At 37.1% G+C, this 22,342-nt stretch overlaps 1 long non-coding RNA gene and 1 pseudogene across 5 annotated transcripts in view; both read left to right on the forward strand.

Moving 5' to 3' along the window:
- The window catches only part of LOC143688765 (uncharacterized), a 107,501-nt gene that overhangs the window by 42,137 nt on the left and 43,022 nt on the right, over nt 1–22,342 (forward strand). Inside the window, exon 4 of one of the 5 annotated variants that reach the window (XR_013178279.1) lies at nt 4,127–4,367. The exons of 2 other annotated variants lie outside the window; for them this stretch is intronic. This is a non-coding gene — a long non-coding RNA (uncharacterized LOC143688765). Of the gene's footprint in view, nt 1–4,126; nt 4,368–22,342 lie in introns of those variants that run through there. 2 more of the 5 variants (XR_013178277.1, XR_013178280.1) reach the window with 2 other exon arrangements.
- Nucleotides 4,672–8,339, forward strand: LOC143685718 (pyridoxal phosphate homeostasis protein pseudogene; annotated as a pseudogene).

A 22,342-nucleotide genomic window follows, 5' to 3' on the forward strand; every position in this document is an offset into this window, starting at 1 on the left:
AATAAGAATTTTAAAAAAACCAAATCCTCATGTACCCCTTGCCCCCCATTATTTACCTATAATATTGCTGTAGTAAATGTGTTACTGTTGATGAAAGAATATTAAAATATTACTGTTAACTACAGTCCATAATTAACATAGCTAAAAAAGCATTGCTATGTTTTTTCCCCATACAGCCCTCTATTTTTTTTTGTTTACATTTGTTGTGGCTCATGTAAGAACTTATTTAGATACATGACTTTAAACAACCACTTTCAATCAAATTCACCTACAATTCACCACTATTTGCAATCCAAAAATGAGCTACCCTCTCCTTTATCCATTTCCAAACATTTAAGTTCAACCTCGTTAGCAATTCTGCACCCATTAGGTAACCACCCCCCTTCTCTAGCTTCTGTTTATCTCTGGGTACCCTATAGTCTACATTTTAAGATTCTGAGTTTGCATGTTCTAGATTCATATTAGTGAAATCGTGCAATGTTCTTTTGTGCCTGGCTTATTTCACTCAGCGTTACGTCCTCAAGGCTCATCCATGTTGACACATACTTCAGGACATCATTCCTTCTCACTGCTGCATAATATTCCATCACATGTGTGTACCACATTTTCTTTATCCAGTCATCTGTTGGTGGACTCTTGGATTGCTTTCATCTTCTAGCAGTTGTGAATAATGCCGCTATGAACATCGGTGTGCAGATGTCTGTTTGTGTCCTTGCTCTCAGATCTTCTGGGCATATACCGAGTAGCAGATTGCTGGGTCATAGGACAACTCAATATTTAGTTTTCTGAGGAACTGCCAAACTGTTTTCCACGATGCTCGTAACATTTTACAGTTCCACCGGCAGTAAGTGGTCATATTTCTCCACATCTTCTCCAACATTTGTAGTTTCCTTATTTACCATTAATATTGCATTCTGCCCAATTTTAGGATTTACAATAGAGGTAGGTTAACTGAGACAGTGTAGTACTGAGAGATACGTATCTCAGTGGGACAAAACAAAACATACAGAAGTAGATCCACACAAACATAGCAACTGACTTTTCTCTTTTTTTGCAATATAGTCATACAATCATTTTCAAAGACCGGGGCTACTGGATTACACCTCAACAACTTCAGGCATTTCTTTCTGACTATTCTAAAACACTAAACACTAAAAAGAAATATCTATATCATGAGTCAGTAGTCACAGTCATTTGTTAGACCCTAACTTCTCAGTTACCCCTCTTCCCTCACATTTGCTCTTTCTCTCAACCTCAGGGATATCTTGGCAATGACATTTTAACTTCTTCATGCTGGTAAGACCTGTTGATCTTCTGGGGTAGAGGAATGAAGCAGGCTAATGTTCTTGGAGAGACTGGTACCTCTAGGTTTTAGGACTTATCTGGCCTCACATGAATCTGGAGGCCTTAAGTTTCTGAAAAAACAGTCTCACTAAAAACAACTTTTATAGAGACTTAGTTAGAGCCCAGGACACTCCCCAGGGTTTTCAGGATTACTTATTGGTTAGGGCATGGCGCACTGTGGTAGTTTGTTATATCTGTCTAAAGCTTATGTAAGAGCAAGCTCCAGAATGCCCTTTCGACTCTATTTGAAATCTTTTAACCAGTGAAATTTTATTTCGTTCCATTTATTTTCCCCCTTAAGGTCAGGAAGGCATTTTCAAAGCCACAGTGCCACAGTGAGGCTCATCCCTGGGCATCCTGTCCCACATCGGGGGAGTTTATTTGCAGAGTTGGATTAAAAAGAGAGACCACACTTGAGTAACAAAAGAAGTTCTCTAGGCGTGGCTCTTAGGCATAATTACATGCAGGCCTGGCCTCATCATTACAGAATTAAGTTTCATAAGGGCAAGCCTCAAGATTGAGGTCTTGACTTATTTAACTCGGAGTCCCTAATGTCCGAGAGAATATCAGGAATTCTCCAGGTGGGAAAGTTTAATAGTTCTACATTTTTACCCAGTCCCTCAAGGTGACTCTGCAAATACATTTTCATTTTCTGTCCAAAATAACTCTGGAATATATCTGGGTATTACATTAACCTGCACAGAATAATAAGATTTCATTCTGGATTCTAGGTTCCATGTAGTTATGTTGTTTAAATAAACTTAATAAACAGGTTAAATTAGATAGTGTGCCACAGAAAACTTAAACTTTGGACCAAATAAACATCTCTTCCTTTGGTCTCATACAGAAGTTGAGGTTTTAAAATACAAATAATATCATCCTTTACCCCTTATTCTGATTTACTTTAGTACTAGCCAGGTCCATTTCCTTCATATCTCTTAATGAAATCTGCTCTCTTTTTCAGCTTTTCAACAGTTGCTGACTTTCAGAGCCACAGAGCTCTAACTCTGTGTCTCAGGTGTCACACAGATACTCTAAGTTCCAGGAAACTATCATGTTATTCACAAAGAGCTCAGCATCTCAGAATTTAGAAATAACCATTACAACTCAGGAATATGTATGACTGCTGTAAGGGCTTACAATCTAGGAAATTGTACAATGAGACTTATTTGAACATTTTGTACTTCTTAATCATCAATTGCCCAATCTCTGCCCACTTTCTATCCCCTGATAGCCCATGCACTAGAATTCAATTCTCACAGTTTGCTTATCATAGTTAGTTCTTATTAGTGAGCCCAAACATTATTTGTTCTTTTGTTTCTGACTTATTTCACTCAACATACTGTCTTCTGGGTCCATTCACCTAGTTGCATACCAAACGACTTCATTTCTTCCTGCAGCTGCTCAATGTTCCATTGTATGTATACACCATATTTGCACTGTCATTCATCAGTCAGTGCACCCTTAGGCCACCTCCACCCATTGCAAATCGTGAATAATGGCACCATAAACACCACTCTGCAAATGTCTATTCATGTTCCAGCTTTCAGTTCTTCCAAGTATATACCTTTTAACTGGATTGTAGGATCACAGTGCAACCTTTATTTAGCCTCCTTGGAACCGCACACTGCCTTCCGGATCAGCTGCCCCCTTCTACTTCCTTACCTACAGTGGATAGTTATCTCCCTCCCTCTACATCTTCTCTAGCACTCTATCTTTCTGTTTATTTTTAAAAACTGTTTAGTTCGCATACCATACAATCCATTCCAAGTGCAAAATCAATGGCTCCTGGTATATTAACATCCTTCTCTTCTAAACCTTTTTTTTTTTCCGGCAACATGATGGATGATGGCAATGACCAGATCTTAACTTTTACAAAGTTGTAGTTTAGTTACCCAGAAAAGATTAAATTAACTTAACCTTAGTTGCAATTCCAAATTCTCAAGGAAGGTATTCAATGAAGAGTACAGGTTTAATGCCAAACTCTGAAATTGCTACCTTGTCGGCAGAATGGGGGAATAAATGGATGCAAAAACATTAATGTTACCTTCAGAATTTGTCTAGATTCTGACCAATTCTTACTACTTTCCCTGCTGTCTCTAGAGGATTATAGCAATAGCTCCTAGCTAGTCTCCATACTGTCACAAGTGCCCTCCTGTGACTGTCTTCAGCCACTGATACTTTTAAATTAATTAGGTTCAAGTTATTCTTTCCAAAACACTCTTCCATTGGCTTCCCATCTCATACTTAATAAAAGTCAAATTCCTCCTGCCTATAAATCCTGTAGGATCTTTCCCAGCTATGCTTATCACATCTTGCCCTCCCCATTCCATTCCTGTTAACTACCTCATCTGGCTTCATCTTTTCCTAGTACTCTTTTTCTCTTGCTGACTTGGCTCCCAACCAGCCTCTTTGCTGTTTCTCAAGCATGTCAGGGACACTCCCACTTCAGGGGGTTGCATTTACTGTCCCCTTTAAATGGGATGCATGTCCTGCAAATAGACACATGGCTATCTCCTTCAGCTCTTGCAAGTATCTGTTCAAATGTCACCTTCTCAGAAAGGCTGTCGTTCCCTAACCACTCCTGAAATTCAGTGTTTTTCTGGTTGACATACTTTTAAGATGGCCACCATGATCCCCACCTCCTGATGTTCCATTCTTTTATAAGCCCCTCCCTTTGAGTGTGAGAGACCTCTGACCTGCCTCTAGACAATAGAATATGGTAAAGGTAAAAGCACGTCTCTTTCATGACTGTGTCTTATATAACACCTTGCCTTGCTAGCAGACTTGCTCTGGACTCTTTCCTTCCATTGCTGATTTTGAAGCTGCCACGCATTCTACAGCCACAAGGAAAATAATTCTGCCAACAACCTGAATGCGTTTGGAAGCGGATTCTTCTCCATTTGAGCCTCCAGAATGCATCCTTGGCCAACACCTGGATTGCAGCCCATAAGACACTGAAGCAGCAAACCCAGTTAAGCCATGTGCAGATTTCTGAGTCACAGAAACTATGAGATAATAAAGATGTGGTCTTTTAAATTTTGATAATTTGTTGCACAGCATAGAAAACTAATATGTTCTCTTATCATTTTAGGTAGTCCATATTCCCATGTCCTGCTACACATTTTCACTGTACATTTATCCCTTTCTAACATACTATGAATTTACTTCTTATGGGTTTGTTGATTGTCCCCCTCCCCCTGCCCCTGACACACACACACTAAAATTCAAGTTCCATGGGGCAGGGATTTTCTGCATCATATATAGCAGACATTCAATGAAATATTTTTTAATGTTGATTTCCACTTTATTATACAAACTAGATTGATGTTGGAAGTGAGTTCACAGTCAATTCAGGTGTACACACACACGTACACATACACACACTCCACTCATAACACATAATTCAACACTGTCAAAAGACTTTTATTTTATTTTATACCAAATGTATGATTTGTATGTTTGCCCTTTCAATTTATACTTTTGGCTTCATGTAAGGGCAGCTTCAATCTCAGCTGAAAATAAAATCCATGTAAATTACATGTAATTTATGTCTTTCACTAATGAAAGACATTGGAGTGTACAGGCTGGCTAATGGCAGCATTCTATGGGATCTCCTACTTTAGAGAGTATTAAAATTGAGATGAATAGATAGTCATCTCTCTGGTATGCTATAATTATGGCTCTTTAGGAAGCCAAGCAAAGTTCATTCCATCTCCATGTTTTTGTGAATGGAGATTGAGTAAAAAAAAAAAAAACAGTAATGTAATTACAGAAGAAAGCCCACTTTTTCTTACACTAAAAAGGAATTCATAATTCGTCATTTTTTCATTATTTGAGAAATATTACTAGCCTTGTCATTAGCTCACCATGTTTTTACTGTTACCCACAGAGAAGAAACATTAATGTTACATCAAAGAGACTTATAAATATCAGTGCTTCTGTATCAAACCATCCCTAGTTCTATTTTTTCTCAAAATGCTAGTTGGCCAATTTTGTCATGATATCCTTTGTCACATTATCATATAAAACTCTGTTATTGTTGTTTCCATGAAGTAAAAGACTATTAGAAAGAGAGCTAAAGGAGCTTATAGCAAAAATAAAATATTTTTTATATAATTTTTTTTAAATTTTCCCTCAAGTTATTAAAATGCATTTAGTTATCTTTTTTGTCAAATTAACTAAAACATTTGTTGAACATAATTCATGGAACAAGCAATGTGCCAGGAACTGGCCAAAGACGGAACAGACTCAATCTTTTCCTAGAGACCTTCATGGTTAATAGGGAGGCAAAGTAACAACTGGGATGCTTCTGAAGTGTGCCAGAAGCAATCACTCTGGCCACTGGTGAAGAGTGGCTGCAGATGCAAATGGCCTTAGAGATCACCCATTGCTTCAGTTCTTCAAAGTGCCCCCTGGGAATCTGTGAATGTGAACATATTTTTAATTAGGATCTTTGAAGATATTATTCATTAACATGAAGATGAGCTAGATCATGGAGGCCTTAATCCAATATTACTAGAGCACTGATAAGCAGAGAAAAATTGGATGTAGAGTAGTAAACAGGCAAGGAGAGAGACACCTGTGTAACAGAGGCAGAGGTTGAGTCCATGTTACAGCCAAGGAAGCTCATGGACTGCCAGCCCTGCCAAGACCTTGCAGACTTCAGAAGAGCATGCCTCTGCTGACACCTTGATTCAGACTTCTGCCCTCCAGAACTGGGAGACAGTAAGTTTTTGTTGCTTAAGTCAACTAGTGCACAGTACTTTTTTACAGCAGCCCTGTGAAGCTAAGAAAGAACCTCTGTATTGTTAAGATAGTTTGATAAAGGTAAAAATAAAAAATAAAGGTAAAAACAAAAATAAAACAAAGTGTCATTTTACCTACAGATCCACAACATAGTTGGAGGCAACTTCCCAATAACCATGTTGAATTTGACAAAATATATTCTGTTGCCACATGGGAGATACATCTTACACCTTTTGCCTCAGTTCTATATAGTATGTGCTTCTCTATCTTACAGTACACTACTAAATGGACCAGACTGAGTCATCCTGTCATGTATAATCATATAGGGCCATCTCCCAAAATAAAGGTGTCATCAAGTGAGGCATTCTTGAATTAATTAAAAAAGTCTCCAAGGATGTTAATCATAAACTATTGTAATCTGTATGTTGAATTTCACAAGGCAATTGGCAGTAGCTTAGAAGCAATTTCAGATATAGAAATATCTTCCACCAATTCCCTTTAGAAAAAGTTCTATGAGGTCTAAACATTAAAAGTTGTTTATACACCCCCCAGAGAACCTCTTTTGTTGCTCAGATGTGGCTTTTCTCTCTCTAAGCAAATTTGGCAGGTGAACTCACTGCCCTCCCCACTACATGGGACATGACTCCCAGGGGTGTAAATCTCCCTGGCAACATGGGACAGAAATCCTGAGATGAGCTAGGACTCAGCATCAAGGGATTGAGAGGGCTTCTTGACCAAAAGGGGGAAGAGAGAAATGAGACAAAATAAAGTGTCAGTGACTGAGAGATTTTAAACAGAGTCAGGAGGTTACCCTGGAGGTTATTCTTACGCATTATATAGATATCCCTTTTTAGTTTATGGTGTATTGCAGGGGCTGGAAGGAAGTAACTGAAACTGTAGAGCTGTGTTCCAGTAGCCTTGATTCTTGAAAACTATTGTATAATGATAAAATTTTCACAATGTGAGAGTGATTATAAAAACCTTGTGTCTGATGCTCTTTTTATCCAGGGTATGGACAGATGAGTAAAAAAAAAATATATATATATATATATATATATATATATATATATATATATATATATATATATAGAGAGAGAGAGAGAGAGAGAGAGAGAGAGAGAGAGATTAAAAATAGATAAATAATAGAGGAGGTAAAGAGTAAAATAAACTGGGTAGATAGAAATAGTGGTCAATGGGAGGGAGGGGTAAGGGTTTGGGATGTATGAGTTTTTCTTTTTTCTTTTATTCTTCTGGAGTGATGCAAATGTTCTAAAAATGATCGTGGTGATGAATACACAACTATGTGATGATAGTGGGAACCATCAATTGTCCACCATGTATGGACTGTGTATGTGTGACGTTTTGTCAGTATAAATACAAAATAAAGAAAACAGCAGTTTGTAAACGAGACTGGCTGCTGGCTCGGGGGATGCGGAGTGCAAGCAGCATATCCACAAGCCAGGCATCAGGTTCACACCGTGGGCCGTGAACAAGCCTGTGCAGCAAGGGGTGACGCCTCAGCAGCCAGATTTCAGAGCCCTGGCTAGCAGCAGTCAGTAAAACCAAACCTGCAGACGTGGTGGCGGAGGCCTCTGAGCATGGGCAAGCACTTCTAGGGAGAACTATGTTCAGGAACTTCTAGGAAAAGCATCAAATCCCTAAAATTCTGTCTTTCTGTCCTGAAATAAAATGGAACTTCATTGGTCACCTATCACCTACAGAAACAAAATGTCAAGAAATTGATGGCTGTCTCCAATCTATTCATGTTGGAAACAGTGGATTCTTCAGAAAAAAAAGTAAACAGTTGCTGGCAGAAAAAAAATCTTTTCCAGAAAGGTTAAAGGTCATGGTGCAATTTACCTCCGGTGGAGAGGAGAGTAAGCATGACCTTCCCCCATCAGAGACAGTACTGTGGTAGAACACATAAACGCCAAGGCCCCAACCTGGAGTTTGTTGTGTTGATGGCCATAGACAGCTCTGGGCGTGATCTTAGTCAAGGACCAAATCCAGACTTCAGATGTTACTGCCACTCCAGAAAGAAGCTGTTTGAAAAGCTGAGCATTCCCACTGAGCAGGTCTAGCTGAGCATGGGCATGCATGGACTTCCAGCATGCAATTGAAATAATGTCTACAGATGTCCAAACAGGAAGCAGCATTTTTGGAGAAGGGATTACTCAGAGAAACCTGCCCTGGATAAGACTGCAGCAGACATGAAGGCCACCATGGAGGTCACCCAGGAACACTGAGCCAAGGCACAACCTGGCAGTAGCCCACGATCTGCGGGCCCTTTCCAGGAAGATTTAACTATGCATTAATCTAAATTTTTGTTTTGATATTCCCCATGTTACAGCACAACCGTGCTCTCCTTATGACCTGGGTACGGTGTGCTAATAATTATTTACGTGTTGGTGGAAACCATCTGTTGGCAGTCTCTGATATAGGATGCTAGCTTCAGGCACTGGCTTTGGATTAGATTTGAGGAATCCAGAAGACACCAAACCAATAGCAAGGAATCAAGCTCAATCTTAAATCTTGCCCAGAAGCACCAACCAATCATGAATGCCTTTTCCAGACTAAAGTTTGGATCACTGAAGTCAGAAGGATTCAAGCTGTCATCTACTTTAGTAGAAAATTCCATTCCCTCATTGTTACCAACTTCATGCCCACTCCCAGCTTTTCAGTCCCCATTTTCTACCTTACCAAGTCGGCACTTAAAGACCTTCTGTCCTCTAGAAGGGCAGTCCCAGTAGTTTTAGAAATGAATAAAGTTAATGCCCGCACTCAAATTGCTGCAAATGAGAGTTCCTCAGTGACAATGCTGTGGGATTGACCCTGAAAGTTACAGCAGTCCTATAAATTGGCCTTGGACCCTTCTCTCATATGAAGAGGCAGGACTTTGGACTTTTACCTCCAGGACATACAGTGGTGAGAATTTAATGATATGATTTCTCCTTCAACATAATTTTCTTTATCATGATTATTTCTCCAAGACAGACCCATGAATCTCATTGGTCACCAGAAATGAAAGATACCCACTGCCTATATTCATGCTCTTGAAATCATGTAAGAATCTTCTAGTCTCAGATCAGGCTGGTTTTCATTTAAATACTCTGCCTGGCCCAGAAAGAGAGATATGTTTGAGGGGGGATGATATTGGGTCTCTAAGAGAGAGCCTGCTTTGCTCTCAGAACAGAATCTCAATAAATCCATGAGGTACCTGTTTAGGGAGGTTCTACAACAAAACCTGGCTCCTACTTCAAAAGGTAAGATGAGAAGCCAGCATAAAAAAGTCCCCATGGGCTCAAGTCATAACAATCTGAGGAAAATGTGAAGTGGATTGAAAACTCCTTGGGTTAATAGGAATCACAATTTCTTAATGATACTAACAGAAGGAAAGGCCAAAACCTTCTTGTATTTTATCATTTGTGCTGGTACTAAAACAATACTTTACTTTAAAATTGGGTAATAAAAGTAAAAAATTAAGCATTTACCTTCCTTTCATGTAGGAACTCTGGAGTAACCAAATAGCCCCAGTGAATGGGGAAAGCTCTTCTTTACAAAATATAAATGTCTATCTAATAATGTAGAAGGAATGATAGAACTAGAAGGTCATCATTCTGAAATTCCTAAAGAAATGGATTTGTGCAAGGATTATCAAGTTGTATTAAATGAATCAGGGTATATGGTTGAAGAGGAGTCAGCCACTTAAACGTTACAATGTAGCTGCCTCATGAATTACTTACTAGACTCAAGGGAAGCACTGTCACTGTGTAATGGAGAGGTGACACTGCCTTCATCCTCATTCAGTGGTCCATCATAATATCATTAATGGCGGGTTAATCAGACATTACAATGTCTCTTGCTACAGTGCAGCATGAGATACATAGCATCACCAGGAGGTATTCTAGCTATACTTGTTTAAGTTGAATTCATCATCATGTCTTTAGACCCTAATCTATATTTTCCAGTTCATAGGAAATCTAGGAACAGAAGAATGTACTACATATGAGGAGGAGAAAGCAACCAAACTTGTGCTGTTCAGTAAAGGAGTCATTCACTACCTGTGGTAGCTATTTAAATTCAAATTACATTTTAATTTGAAATAATTAAATAAAGTTAAAAATTCAATTGCTTGGTCACACTAGCCACATTTCAAGTGCTCAATAGCTACATGTGACAAATGGCTACTTTTTTGTTCAGCATAGATACAGAACATATCCATCATCTCAGAAAGGTCTGTGGGTCAGTCCTGATGAAGACAAATCCAGAGGTTAGGATCTTCTGTAGAACATCTAGCTTTACCTATTCAACAAGTCAATGTCCTGGAAAAAAAAAAGAAAAGAAAAGAAAAATACTATCCTAGCTTCTAAAACCTCAAGGGGCATAGCAAGCAGACTGTGTGATGTTTAAATAGTTTAAAATGAAGTATTTTGGGGACAACTGAGAAATTTGATTATGGATTGAACATTAGATAAAATGAAAATATATTAATGTAAAAAGATATGTAAGGGTGGGGTAATAGGGATAATCTCAGGATGACGGGAGTATGGTGTTTATTTTTCCTAATTCATATTTTCTAAATTTCTACAATGCACATATAAGTATTTTCAGATCATAAGGGATTATTTTAACTTTCATTTTTAAAGTGGTATTGCTCACCTTCCAGAAGAAATTTTGATGGCTAGTTTATCTTGATCTGGATTTATCTTTGCCACATTACTGTGGTAGGAAAGAATCCTCTGGAAAGCTCTAAGGAGCCCAAGCCAAAGTGAATGGCAAGACAGGGATGTAAAATCTTGAAACTTAGTGAAAAAGTGAAGAGAATTTAAGGTGGTCAAATAAAAGACACATTTTAAGAATCTTTAAAAGAGAGACCATTTATTTATCAAAAGGAGATAATTTACAAATTGGGAGATGCTCTATGAAGAGACAAAAGCACTTCATCTTCCTGTAAGAAAAAGGTAGCCTATATAGTAAATACAATGAGGTTACACAAAGAAAATATGATTAGTTAAGTAAAGCAATAAGAAAAGCAGCCATATAAGGGGATAGAATGCCAACTAACAAAATTTATTTACTCCTGGCAAAAGCTCTGGTTTTGGGGAAATCAAGACCCAGGCTCAAAAAATTTGAGAACATCCTAGCAGTTGTGCAAGGTCAGAGTGTCTCAGTTATCTTGTCTCACAGATAACTTGTCTTAAGCATGTGTGCAGATAAGTACAGATAAGTTGGCCTTTGCTTAAGATATATATGAACCAGTTGCCTCTGCCCTTACTAATTCATTTAACAGGTAGATGTTGGAAAAGAAAACCTAAAATGTAGTGAGAAAAGCCATCAAGGATTGAAAGCAATTAGTCAAAACTAAACAGATACGATAGTTACTGGAAGTGGTTAATAATTAGTTTTAGAGAAATATTGAGAACAAATACATTCCACACTGTTACTCTTACTAGGCTACCATTAGCCATATAGAGACATGTTAATATGAGTGTCCCAGCATTGGAGAGCTTTCTTTTCTTTCCATTTTAATCTTCAATTCTGGTTTTAAAAAAATCAAACTGCCCTGAATTTGTTCATGGGCGAGTTTCTACTCCCATCCACATCCAGAATACACTATTCGAGGATACAGGGGAATCTGTCCGAAAGTCTACCTATTTAAGCAGCTGCCACTGCCTCTCTTTTCTCAGTTGCTCTACCTGCCACAAATATGATATTCATCAGCAGTTCTTGTCAAGGTTACCTTAGGCATAATCATCAGATCTGCCCTACAGTATCACCCCTGGAATTCTGCCACCTCTACTCAATTGCAGTATGGCACAACCCTTAGATACTGTCATGGTTAGGGACAGGTGTCAACTTGGCCAAGTTGTGGTACCTGTTCATCTGATTGGGCAAACGCTGGCCTGTCTGTTGCAATGAGGACATTTCATAGGATTAGGTCATGATCACGTCAGCTACATCCACAGCTGATTCCATTTGTAATCAGCCAAAGGGGAGTGTCTTCTGCAATTAGTGATGCTAAATCCAATCATGGGAAGACTTTTAAGGAGGACTCAGAGGAGACAGGTTCCATTCCTGCTTTGGCTGGTGAGCCTCTCCTGTGGAGTTCATCCAGGCCATCCATTGGAGTCGTCGGCTTCGCAGCCTGCCCTGTGGATTTTGGACTCTGCATTCCTATGGTCATGTGAGACACTTTCATAAATTTTATATTTGCAAGTGTTCCCTGTTGATTCTGTTTCTCTAGAGAACCCTAACTAATACAGATGCCAACTTAAAATCCATTATTTCCTTCTTCCTTACTATGATAGCCTTGTTTTAATTTGGAGTAGCAATGTGTCTGTTTAGAAGGTTGCTCATTTAAAAGAATCAACCTCCCAAGTGTAGCCTACCTATAGGTATGCCTAAGAGTTACTTCCAGAGAGCCTCTTTTGTTGCTCAGATGTGGCCTCTCTCTCTCTCTCTCTCTCTAAGCCCATCTCTGCAAAGGAAATCATTATGCTCTTCCTTATGTAGGTCATGACATCCAAGGGTGAAAGTCTCCCTGGGAACATGGGATATGAACTCCCAGATATGAGCCTGGTCCTGGCCCCATGGGATCGACAATGTCATCTTGAACAAAAGGGGGAAAAGAAGTATAACAAATAAGGTATCAGTGACTGAGAGAGTTCAAACAGAATTGAGAGGCTGCTCTGGAGGCAGCTCTTATGCAATCTTCAGTTAGATAGTGTTACCTATCATAGTTTGCCAAACCCCAACCAAAACTACTCTTGCCAACCCTAAAGAACACCCAGAGCATTATATAGGATTCTACAAAAGTTACATGTACTAGGATAACTTTCCAGAAACCTACAACCTCCAGGTGGGTCCCTAGACCAGATAAGTGCTGAAATGCAGAGAGGCCAGCCTTTCCAGAACATCAAATAGTTCCATCCCCCTATCTATTATCGACAGCCCTTTCCAACATGAAGAAGTTAGAATGGGCATAGCCTAAATACCTCTACAGAGTGGGAAAAAGATCAAAGATGATGTTGGAGTTATACAGAGAAGGTAGGGTTTAACAAATTAATATGATTGCTGAATCATTATATTTATTTTTTTTTAGTCTCCCATGTCTTGGAGCAGGTAGTAGTAAAACCCTAAAATTATGGAATTGTAACCAACACCAAACTCTGAAATCTGTTCTACAACTAATTGTTTCAAGGTACTTTGAAAGTTATTGCTTTTTTGCATATATGTTGTTTTTCACAGAAAAGAAAAAAAAAGTTGATTGTGATGATAAACACATAGCTATATGATGATATTGTGAGTCATTGATTGTACACGTTGGATGATTACATGATATGTGAATATATAATATATATCAATAAAATTGCATTAAAATAAAACAAAAGAATCTCCACACTTTGCATTTTGTGACGCCTATGTGATCCAGTTTGTACAAAGCAAGTCAGGGTTCTGCAGACCAGCAGAACCAAGAGGATATATATGTATTCTCACACACACATATACATATATGTATATATATCATTTTACATATATATAGTGAGATTTGTTATGAAGAACTGGTTCAACTGGGGAAGGATTAAGGTATTGAGAGGTGACTGCTAAGGAGCATGTAAATAGTATGAGACACTTCCCTCAGCCAACTGCAGATGTAATCAGAGATAGATGCAATCAATCTATCGCTCATAGATTAATTATCTATCTCTCAGATAGACATCTGATGCAAACTATGGACTACAGACATCTGAGAGATGTTTAATCTAAGCAATCAGAGGCTTTTCATGGGGAGGTGATAGCTTCAGCAGTCAGAAGAGAGAACTTTTGTCTCTACTACAGCCAACCAGCCTCTCCTGGGGAGTTCATCTCAGGCCTTCAATGCACTGCCAGCCGGCAGCCTGCCCTACAGAATTTGAACCCATGCATCCCCAGACATGTGAGACACTTTTATAAAATCTCATACTATTTACAGATATCCCCTAGAGAGCTCTGAGTAATGCCCCTTCCTTAAGTAAACATGTTTTAAAGTAGTAATTTATTTTTAAGTCATTTTATTGCGATATATTCATATATCACAATCTATCCTAGATGCACAATGACTTCTCATATAATCAGAGAATTGGGCATTCATCACCACAGCCAATCCTAGAACATTTTCATTCCTCCAAAAAGAAAACCCACATACTCTTTAGCAGTCACCTCTCAATCCCTCTATCCTTCCCCAGACCTGCACAATCATTGATCTAATTCTGTCTCAATAGATTTATTTTTATTTAAAGAATACTACAATGTTACTACTAATTGTAGTCCATAGTTTGCATCAGATGCATTTTTCCCACATGCCACCCCATTATTAACATCTTGTCATAGTGACATATACTTTTTATAGTTCTTAAAATAACAGTCTATTGTACTATTCACCACAGACATCGATCACCATAGTGCTCACACTTTATACATATACAGCCTCATGTCTTATCCTCCAGTTTTCCTTCTAGTAACATACATAATTCATTTTTAATAACAAATCCATTGTCTATAAATTGCAGAAATTTAATTATTCAACATAATGCAGAAAATTCAAAATTTTGACCAGAATGATTAGGGAGTCAAAAATCACTAGAATATTATTTCTTATAAAATAAGTACAAACCACAATTACATGGAAATTAAATTCCTTACTGCAGTCTAATTGCTTACTTCCTCCAACAACTTGCTTTTGATAATAATAGTCATTGGATTTAATAAACTTTTCTTTTGACATTTTGGAGCATAAATGGTTTTTAATGAATTATTATTTTGAGAGGCTGTATCCTCTACTGTCAACACACATTGGCAAAAACAAATAAAATCTTAGAACTATAAAAGTATTTGGAAATGGATATAGTCATTTTTACCTGCAAAGAAAATGGCAGATTCCACAGAAATAATGCTTAATTTTAGAAAACAGCTTAAGTTTTAGCTACTCATCTGTTGATCCCTTCTTAATCTACCATACCACTCTAACTTTATCACTCAATTTCAATTAGGATTGCAGTAGTACACATCAATATAATAACTAAAAGAATTAAATCGAACATCTAGAATGCTAAAAGGCTAGAATATATATTTAATGTTTCAATTTTTTGGAGAATGATATTGCTGTATCAAATGTACAAAAATAATAAAATTTGAAGTTTAGTTTTTGATAATAAGTGGGCTGCTTGTGAGATTTCAGTCAGAGGTAGTTTTTCCCCTTCTTTTCCTAAAATTTTCTTTAATGAAGAAGTTGACAGCATGGCAAGAAACTACAATTTCTTTTGCAACAATATTATACATTTTCTTAATCACTTCTTCATTTTATTCTTCAAAAAAATTCTTGATACCTATGACGCTCTTAAGAGTAAAATATAATTGAATTTCAGTTTTTGCAATCTTTTGCTTAAAACAGTATCATGTAAAATACTGTGGTAGTTAGATTCAGTTGTCAACTTGGCCAGGTGAAGGTACCTAGTTCTGTTGCTGTGGACATGAGCCAATGGTACGTGAGCCTCATCTGTTGCTGATTACATCTGTAGTCGGCTAGGAGGCGTGCCTGCTGCAATGAGTGAGGTTTGATTTAATTGGCTGGTGCTTAAATGAGAAACTCAGTGTAGCAAAATCCAAGCAGCTCAGCATACCTCATCTCAGCACTTGCAGCTCAGCCCAGGCCTTTGGAAATGCAGAAAGAAATCACCCCAGAGAAAATTGTTGCAACCCAGAGGCCTGGAGAGAAGGCTAGCAGAGACCATTCTGTGCCTTCCCACATAAGAAAGAACCTCAGTTGAAAGTTAGCTGCCTTTCCTCTTAAGAACTAACAAAATAAATCCCCTTTTATTAAAAGCCAATCCATCTCTGGTATGTTGCATACCGGCAGCTAGCGAGCTAGAACAGGTTTGGTCCCAGAAGTGGGGTGCTGCTGCGGTTTGCAAATACCAGATATGTTGGAATGGTTTTTTGCATGGCTAAGGGGAAGATTTTGGAGGAACTGTGAAGAGAATGATGGAGAAGCCCTGGGGTGCTTGAAGAGACTGTCAGTGTAAACAGAATCACTGCCAATCTGGACAAAGGGGGACAAAAAGGGACAAATTGGAGTTTGCAGAGTGAGAACCATGGAAGCTTGTGTCTGAAGCCAAGAAACCTCAGCCAGGAGAGTGGACCCACCCATACACATGGAGAGGGTGAGTTTACCCTGAAGGGCGAGGATAAGTCTTCCACTTTGTTGCGGTAGAAGAGCTGTGCAGCCTCAGGCCTTGGAGTAGGTACAGCATGCTCCTTGGGGGACTGGGGAGAGCCTGGCTGCCACCACATGGAGGGATTGAGCGTGTGCCCCAGAAATGGCAGAGACCAGGTGTGGCCCTGATGCCTGGAGAGAGTGGAGCTGAGAAAAGGGCGATCTACTAAATGTCCCCTGAGGTTGACTGGGAAAGAGTTAGGCCACTGCATAGACCCTTGGAAAGGGTGGGATTGCCACTTTCTAAAGTCAAGGGATAAATGACTTTCAGACTTTGAAATCCCATGGCGCTTGCCCTGCAGGTTTTACATCTGTGTTTCTTCCAATTTCTCCCTATGGAAATGAAAACCTGTATCCTGTGAATATCCTCCTTTGCATATTGGCATCAGATAACTTCTTTTGAGATTCATAGGTCCACAACTAGAAGAGAATTTTTGCACCTTAATATTGTTTAAGGTGATGCATGTAGTTGCCAAGTTGACAAGGGGTGGACATACGGTAGTTACATTCAGTTGTCAACTGGGCCAGGTGAAGGTACCTTGTTCTGTTGCTGTGGACATGAGCCAATGGTACATGAATCTCATCTGTTGCTGATTACATCTGCAGTTGGCTAGGAGGCGTGCCTGCTGCAATGAATGAAATTCGATTTAATTGGCTGGTGCTTAAATGAAAGACTCAACATAGCACTGCCCATGCAGCTCAGCAGAACTCATCTCAGCACTCACAGCTCAGCCCAGGCCTTTAGAGATGCAGAAAGAAATCACCCCAGGAAAAGTTGTTGGAACCCAGAGGCCTGGAGAGAAGGCCAGCAGAGACCATCCTGTGGCTTCTCATGTAAGAAAGAACCTCAGTTTAAAATTAGCTGCCTTTCCTCTGAAGAACTAATAAAATAAATCCATTTTATTAAAAGCCAATCCATCTCTGGTGTTTTGCATTCTGGCAGCTAGCAAACTAGAACAAGTATCATGCCAAGTTATTACTAAGCAAATACTTTTAAAATGCATGTTTTCAAATAAATGTCTTTGGTTTATCTTCTAGAATGCCTATTTTTATTAACATAATCAACAGCTCATAAAGGATTATACACTGCCTCTATGTTTTTAGTGGTATTAAGGAATAACTCAATCTTCTCATTATGTATTCAACAATGATTTTTAAAGTTCAAAAACAGTTTTATAGTTATTGTATGTTATATAAAAACTGAGAAGTTTTTTTTGTTCATTATTTACTATAGTTCTTTAAATGATCAGAAGAAGGGATATAAAAAGCTTAAAACATTTTTGAGGGATTTTTTTAATCAGAGACTGTTATTATCATGCATATTTCCATCAGTGTTCTATCCTTGGCCCCTGAAATAACTTATGTTTAAAGTAGTCAAGTAAAAACCCGCATAATTCTTCTCAAAGAATGTATCTATTTGACAAAATGCAAAATGAGTTCATGTAAAGAAATATCTGCATTTAAAAACCAACAAATGTAAGAAGAGTTGTCATCTGATCTACATGACACATCAAGGTTGTGCCTTTAAAAAATAGAGTAACAGCCTTTCTTGCTTTTTCTAAAATGATTTTGGTTATTAATTCTGCTATCATTTCAATTTATTTAATTGATTTTCAAAAACTTTTATATTTCAACAATGTGTGACATTTGGTGTTGATGTTTGCATTCTCCAGAAATGATCAACAAGATGTTAAAAATTTTCTGCTGTGGTTTCTGCTAAATGAAAAAAATTCTCATTATTTTATTCAACAAAAGTTTCATGAATGATCATCAGAAAGCCATGCCAAAATGGAATCACACTCACAATCCAAATTTCCAAATCTCCTACAAAGCTACTGTAATTGAGACAGTATGATACTGGAGCATGGATAAACGTATAAATCAATGGAATGGAATTGGGAGTTCAGAAATAAACACACATCCATGGTGAACTTTTGCCAAGAGTGCCAACACCATCCAATGGAGGGAAAAATTAGTCTTTTCAACAGAAGTTCTGGGAGAACTGGCAGCTACATGAAAAAGAGAGAAGTTGAACCTTTTCCTCATACCACATATAAAAATTAATATGAATTAAAGGCCTAAATGTAAGAGCTAAAACTGTAAAACTCTTAGAAGAAAACATAGGAGTAAATCTTCATGACTTTGAATTTTAGGTGTAATACCAAAATGTTTGCAACAAAGGAAAAAATATATAAAATTGAGTTCATCAAAATTAAAAACTGCTGTGCTTCAAAGGATTCAGTCAAGAAAGTGAAAAGACAGCCTGTACAATGTGAGAAGGTCTTTGAAAATCAAATATCTGATAAAGTACTACTATACAGAGATAGAAAGAGCTCTTATAACTCAACAAGAATAGAAATATATTGCCCAATTAAAAAGCGGACAAAGGATCTGAATAGCATTTATTAAAGGGAGATTTTAAAAATGGCCAATAAGCACGTAAAATGATGCTCAACATCATTCATCAATCAGGAAAATGCATATCAAAACCTCAGTAAGATACAGTTTCACACCTACTAGTTTGGCTAGAAGCAGTCAGAAATTAAGCGTCAACAAGTATGTGGAGAAATCAGAACCTCATATACTGCTGGTAGGAATGTAAAATGGTGCAGTTAACATAACTTTTCAGTATGACAGTCCTTAAAACAATTAAACATAGAGTTACCATATGACCCAGCAATTCCATATCTAAGTATGTACTCAAGAGAAATTTTAAAAAGTCAATTCATAAATGTATCACAACAACCAACAGGTGAAAACACAAGTTTCACCAACTGATGATTGGATAAATAGAATGTGCTGTATCCGTATAATGGAATATTATTCAGCCACAAACAGGAATGACATACTCATGCACTCTACAACATCGATGAACCTTGAAAGCATTATGCCAAGTGGAAAAAGCCAGTCACAGAAGGCCACATATTATATGATCCCATTCATATGAAATCTTGAGAATAAGGAAATCTATAGGGATAGAAAAACTGAGGGTTGCTTATGGCTGGGGATAGAGATGTGGTATTAGGGGGTTGATAGCCAAAGGGTTTCTTTTTGAGGTGATGGAAATGTTCTAAAATGGACTGTGATGATGGCTGCACCTATGTATGAATATAGTAAAACCCACTGAACTGTGCACTTAAAAGGGTTGAATATTATGGTATGTTAGATACATCAGCTAAGCTATTTTTAAAATTGAATTGCGTATATTTAACAATGTATGCCAATATTTTTTTGTATTTGTATAGTCTATTCTCTCAAATTTGTATTTACATATGTTTTCCAAACTAAATTGCAATGTGAGTACTTAGCATTACTGTCAAGGTGATTTGTTTACTTGTGATTTGGTTTACTTGTGATTACTAAGCATATCTGATTAATGCTGCCACTTTTTGTACTCACATCATTCTTCAGTTGATTTTTCCTTTCACTCCAAATTTGTTATATAGAGAAAAAAGAATAGTTTTTAGTAGGATAAACTACCTGATTGATTTTGTTATTTTGAAGGATTCATGCAGATAGAGTTTCAAAAACTTTCTACCTATGATGTATTTCAAAAATTTAAAATTGCTTACAGGAGGTAGTTAGCTTTCCCAAACTGTAACATTGCATAAAATTCAAATTAAACAACCACATAGCTGTAGCAGCAGAAAATATATTCAGTTTAACAAAGTCTTTTATTTTGTCCTATTCCAGTTTTTTAATAGAATTTGTTAGCTATTCTTTGAAAGGGAAGTGAAAGTAAATTCATGTTCTGCTCCATCATTTACCTATCTTTGCTATATTCTTTTAAAACTTGTAGCTCTTAAATATTTTCCTTTTCTCGCCATTACATCTATCTTCTCCCAAAATTTATGCAATGATTTTATTTTCACCTCTAACAGAACTTTATCTGTTCTGTTTTCTGATTCTAATTAATTTTTTCTTTCTGATATAGAGAGAATAAAACTACAGTTAAATTTTGAACTCAAGAAATAATCTGTGACAGAAATAAACAATTGTCATAATATAAGTTATGAATCATCACATGAGAATTTCTCATTGATGACTGTGCAATAATTCATGGATCATTACCAGCAAATGAATATTACTTGTTACATAGTTATTAAAGCCATGAGGAAAGTACTTATAATATTTTCTACAATATGGAAAATATTGTAGAAAAAAACAGCAAATTTAACAAGTGCTTTTACACCAAGAAAGTATTTTTTTAGATACTCACTAATTATTACATAATTGTTTAGATACTCACTAATTATTACATCATTGGAATTACAGCTTCTTCTATGAAAGTAGGATTTATTTTATTTTTGTCATTTCAACAGTTTTTCTACTAAAGAACTTGGTCCTCTTCCATAATTTGAAATAGAACATTTTGTACCATCCTTATTAAAACAAAGATATTTTACTGTCATCAACATGAAATTGTTTGTAAGACATTTAAACATCATTTACTTTTAGCATTAATTAGTTTTTATCTGATCTTCAATGTGAAAAGTGCCCTTTAATATGGCACTCTTGTACAACATGCAACTTGGAAAACCATTTGCAGCAACTGTGCAAATGGTATATGATTAAAGATGAGGTTTTTGATCTCTAGGAAATGGGTTCACCTGAGTGAGTCCACCACCTCTGATTGGCTGAATTTTAAATCAGGAGACTGTCATTCACTGGCTGATTTTTGGAAACATATTCACCTAAGTGCATTGTCATTGATCAATTTAACAGATTTAAAGCTAATTCTTGCATTTTCATGTTTCCATATTTCATGTTTCTAGGCTGGATCCCAGACCAAAAATATTAGAATCCTTAAAAGCAACTCAGGCATCACTATTTTTAAAAGGTCTCGGGGTGATTTTAATGAGCAGCCACGGTTGAGAACGGCTGCTCTAGAATTGATGGAATAAATGTAATTATGCTCGTTATCTCTTTGTACAATGACTGATTAGCTACAGCAGTATTTTTTTTAACTCCCAAGATGGTTCAAATACGCAGCCTGGGTTATGAGTCGCTGACCTAACCCAAGAAATTTTCTTGCTTCATTCTTGCTACGTTAATCATCATTATCATCACTGATGCCTTCCAACTCTGGCAGAAGCTGTATTCTGCTGTAGAGCTAATCATGCAGATACTGGAGCCCATACTGGAGTTTCTATTCTAGCTTGTACCACTTACAAATATGTACTTCTTGGGCAAGTCATTTAAATTCTGTGCATAATTTTCTACTCCAAAGTTGTAAGAGTTAAACAAGTTAATATATTCAAAGTACTTAGAAAAGTGACTGGCAAGAAGGACATAATATGTAAAGTGTTCACTTTATTACTACATATGTATATACAGGGTTATTATTTCTTTAAACAGTTGTATTTTGGATCAATTAGGTATAAGAAAATAAAAGATTTTATTGACTTTCATTTATTCCTTCTCTGATGTTTTTCCTTTCTTTATATAGATGTAAAATTCGGTCATATTTTCCTTCTGCCTGAAGAAATTATTTTAACTTTTTGCAGGGCAACTCTGCTGTAGACTTCCAATGCTTTTTTTTTTGTCCTAGAAAGTCTTTATTTCTCTTTTACCTCTGAAAGAAATTTCACTGGATAAGAAATTCTATGTTGGTGGTTTTATCTTTCAAAACTTAAAATATTTTACTGTACTCTGTTCTTACCTGCATGTTCTTTTCATGAGAAGTCCACTCCAGTTCTTATCCTTGTTCCTCTCTGTAGGTAAGGTGATAATTTCCCCCTGGGCTGCTTTCAAGATTTTTCTCTTTGCCTTTGGTTTTCTGCAGTTTCCATATGATATGCCTAGGTGTTTGCTGTTATCATTTATCTTGCCTGGTGTTCTTTGAGCTTCCTCAGTGTGTGATTTGGTGTCTATCATTAATTTCATGAAGTTCTCATCCAGTATATTATTTTAAGTATTTTGTTTTCTCCATTATCTCTTTCTTCTCTTTTAGTACTTCAATTATATGTACATTACAACTATAGCTCTTATATGTTC

This window comes from Tamandua tetradactyla, chromosome 6 (genome assembly GCF_023851605.1).
Source record: "Tamandua tetradactyla isolate mTamTet1 chromosome 6, mTamTet1.pri, whole genome shotgun sequence".
NCBI lineage: Eukaryota > Metazoa > Chordata > Mammalia > Pilosa > Myrmecophagidae > Tamandua > Tamandua tetradactyla.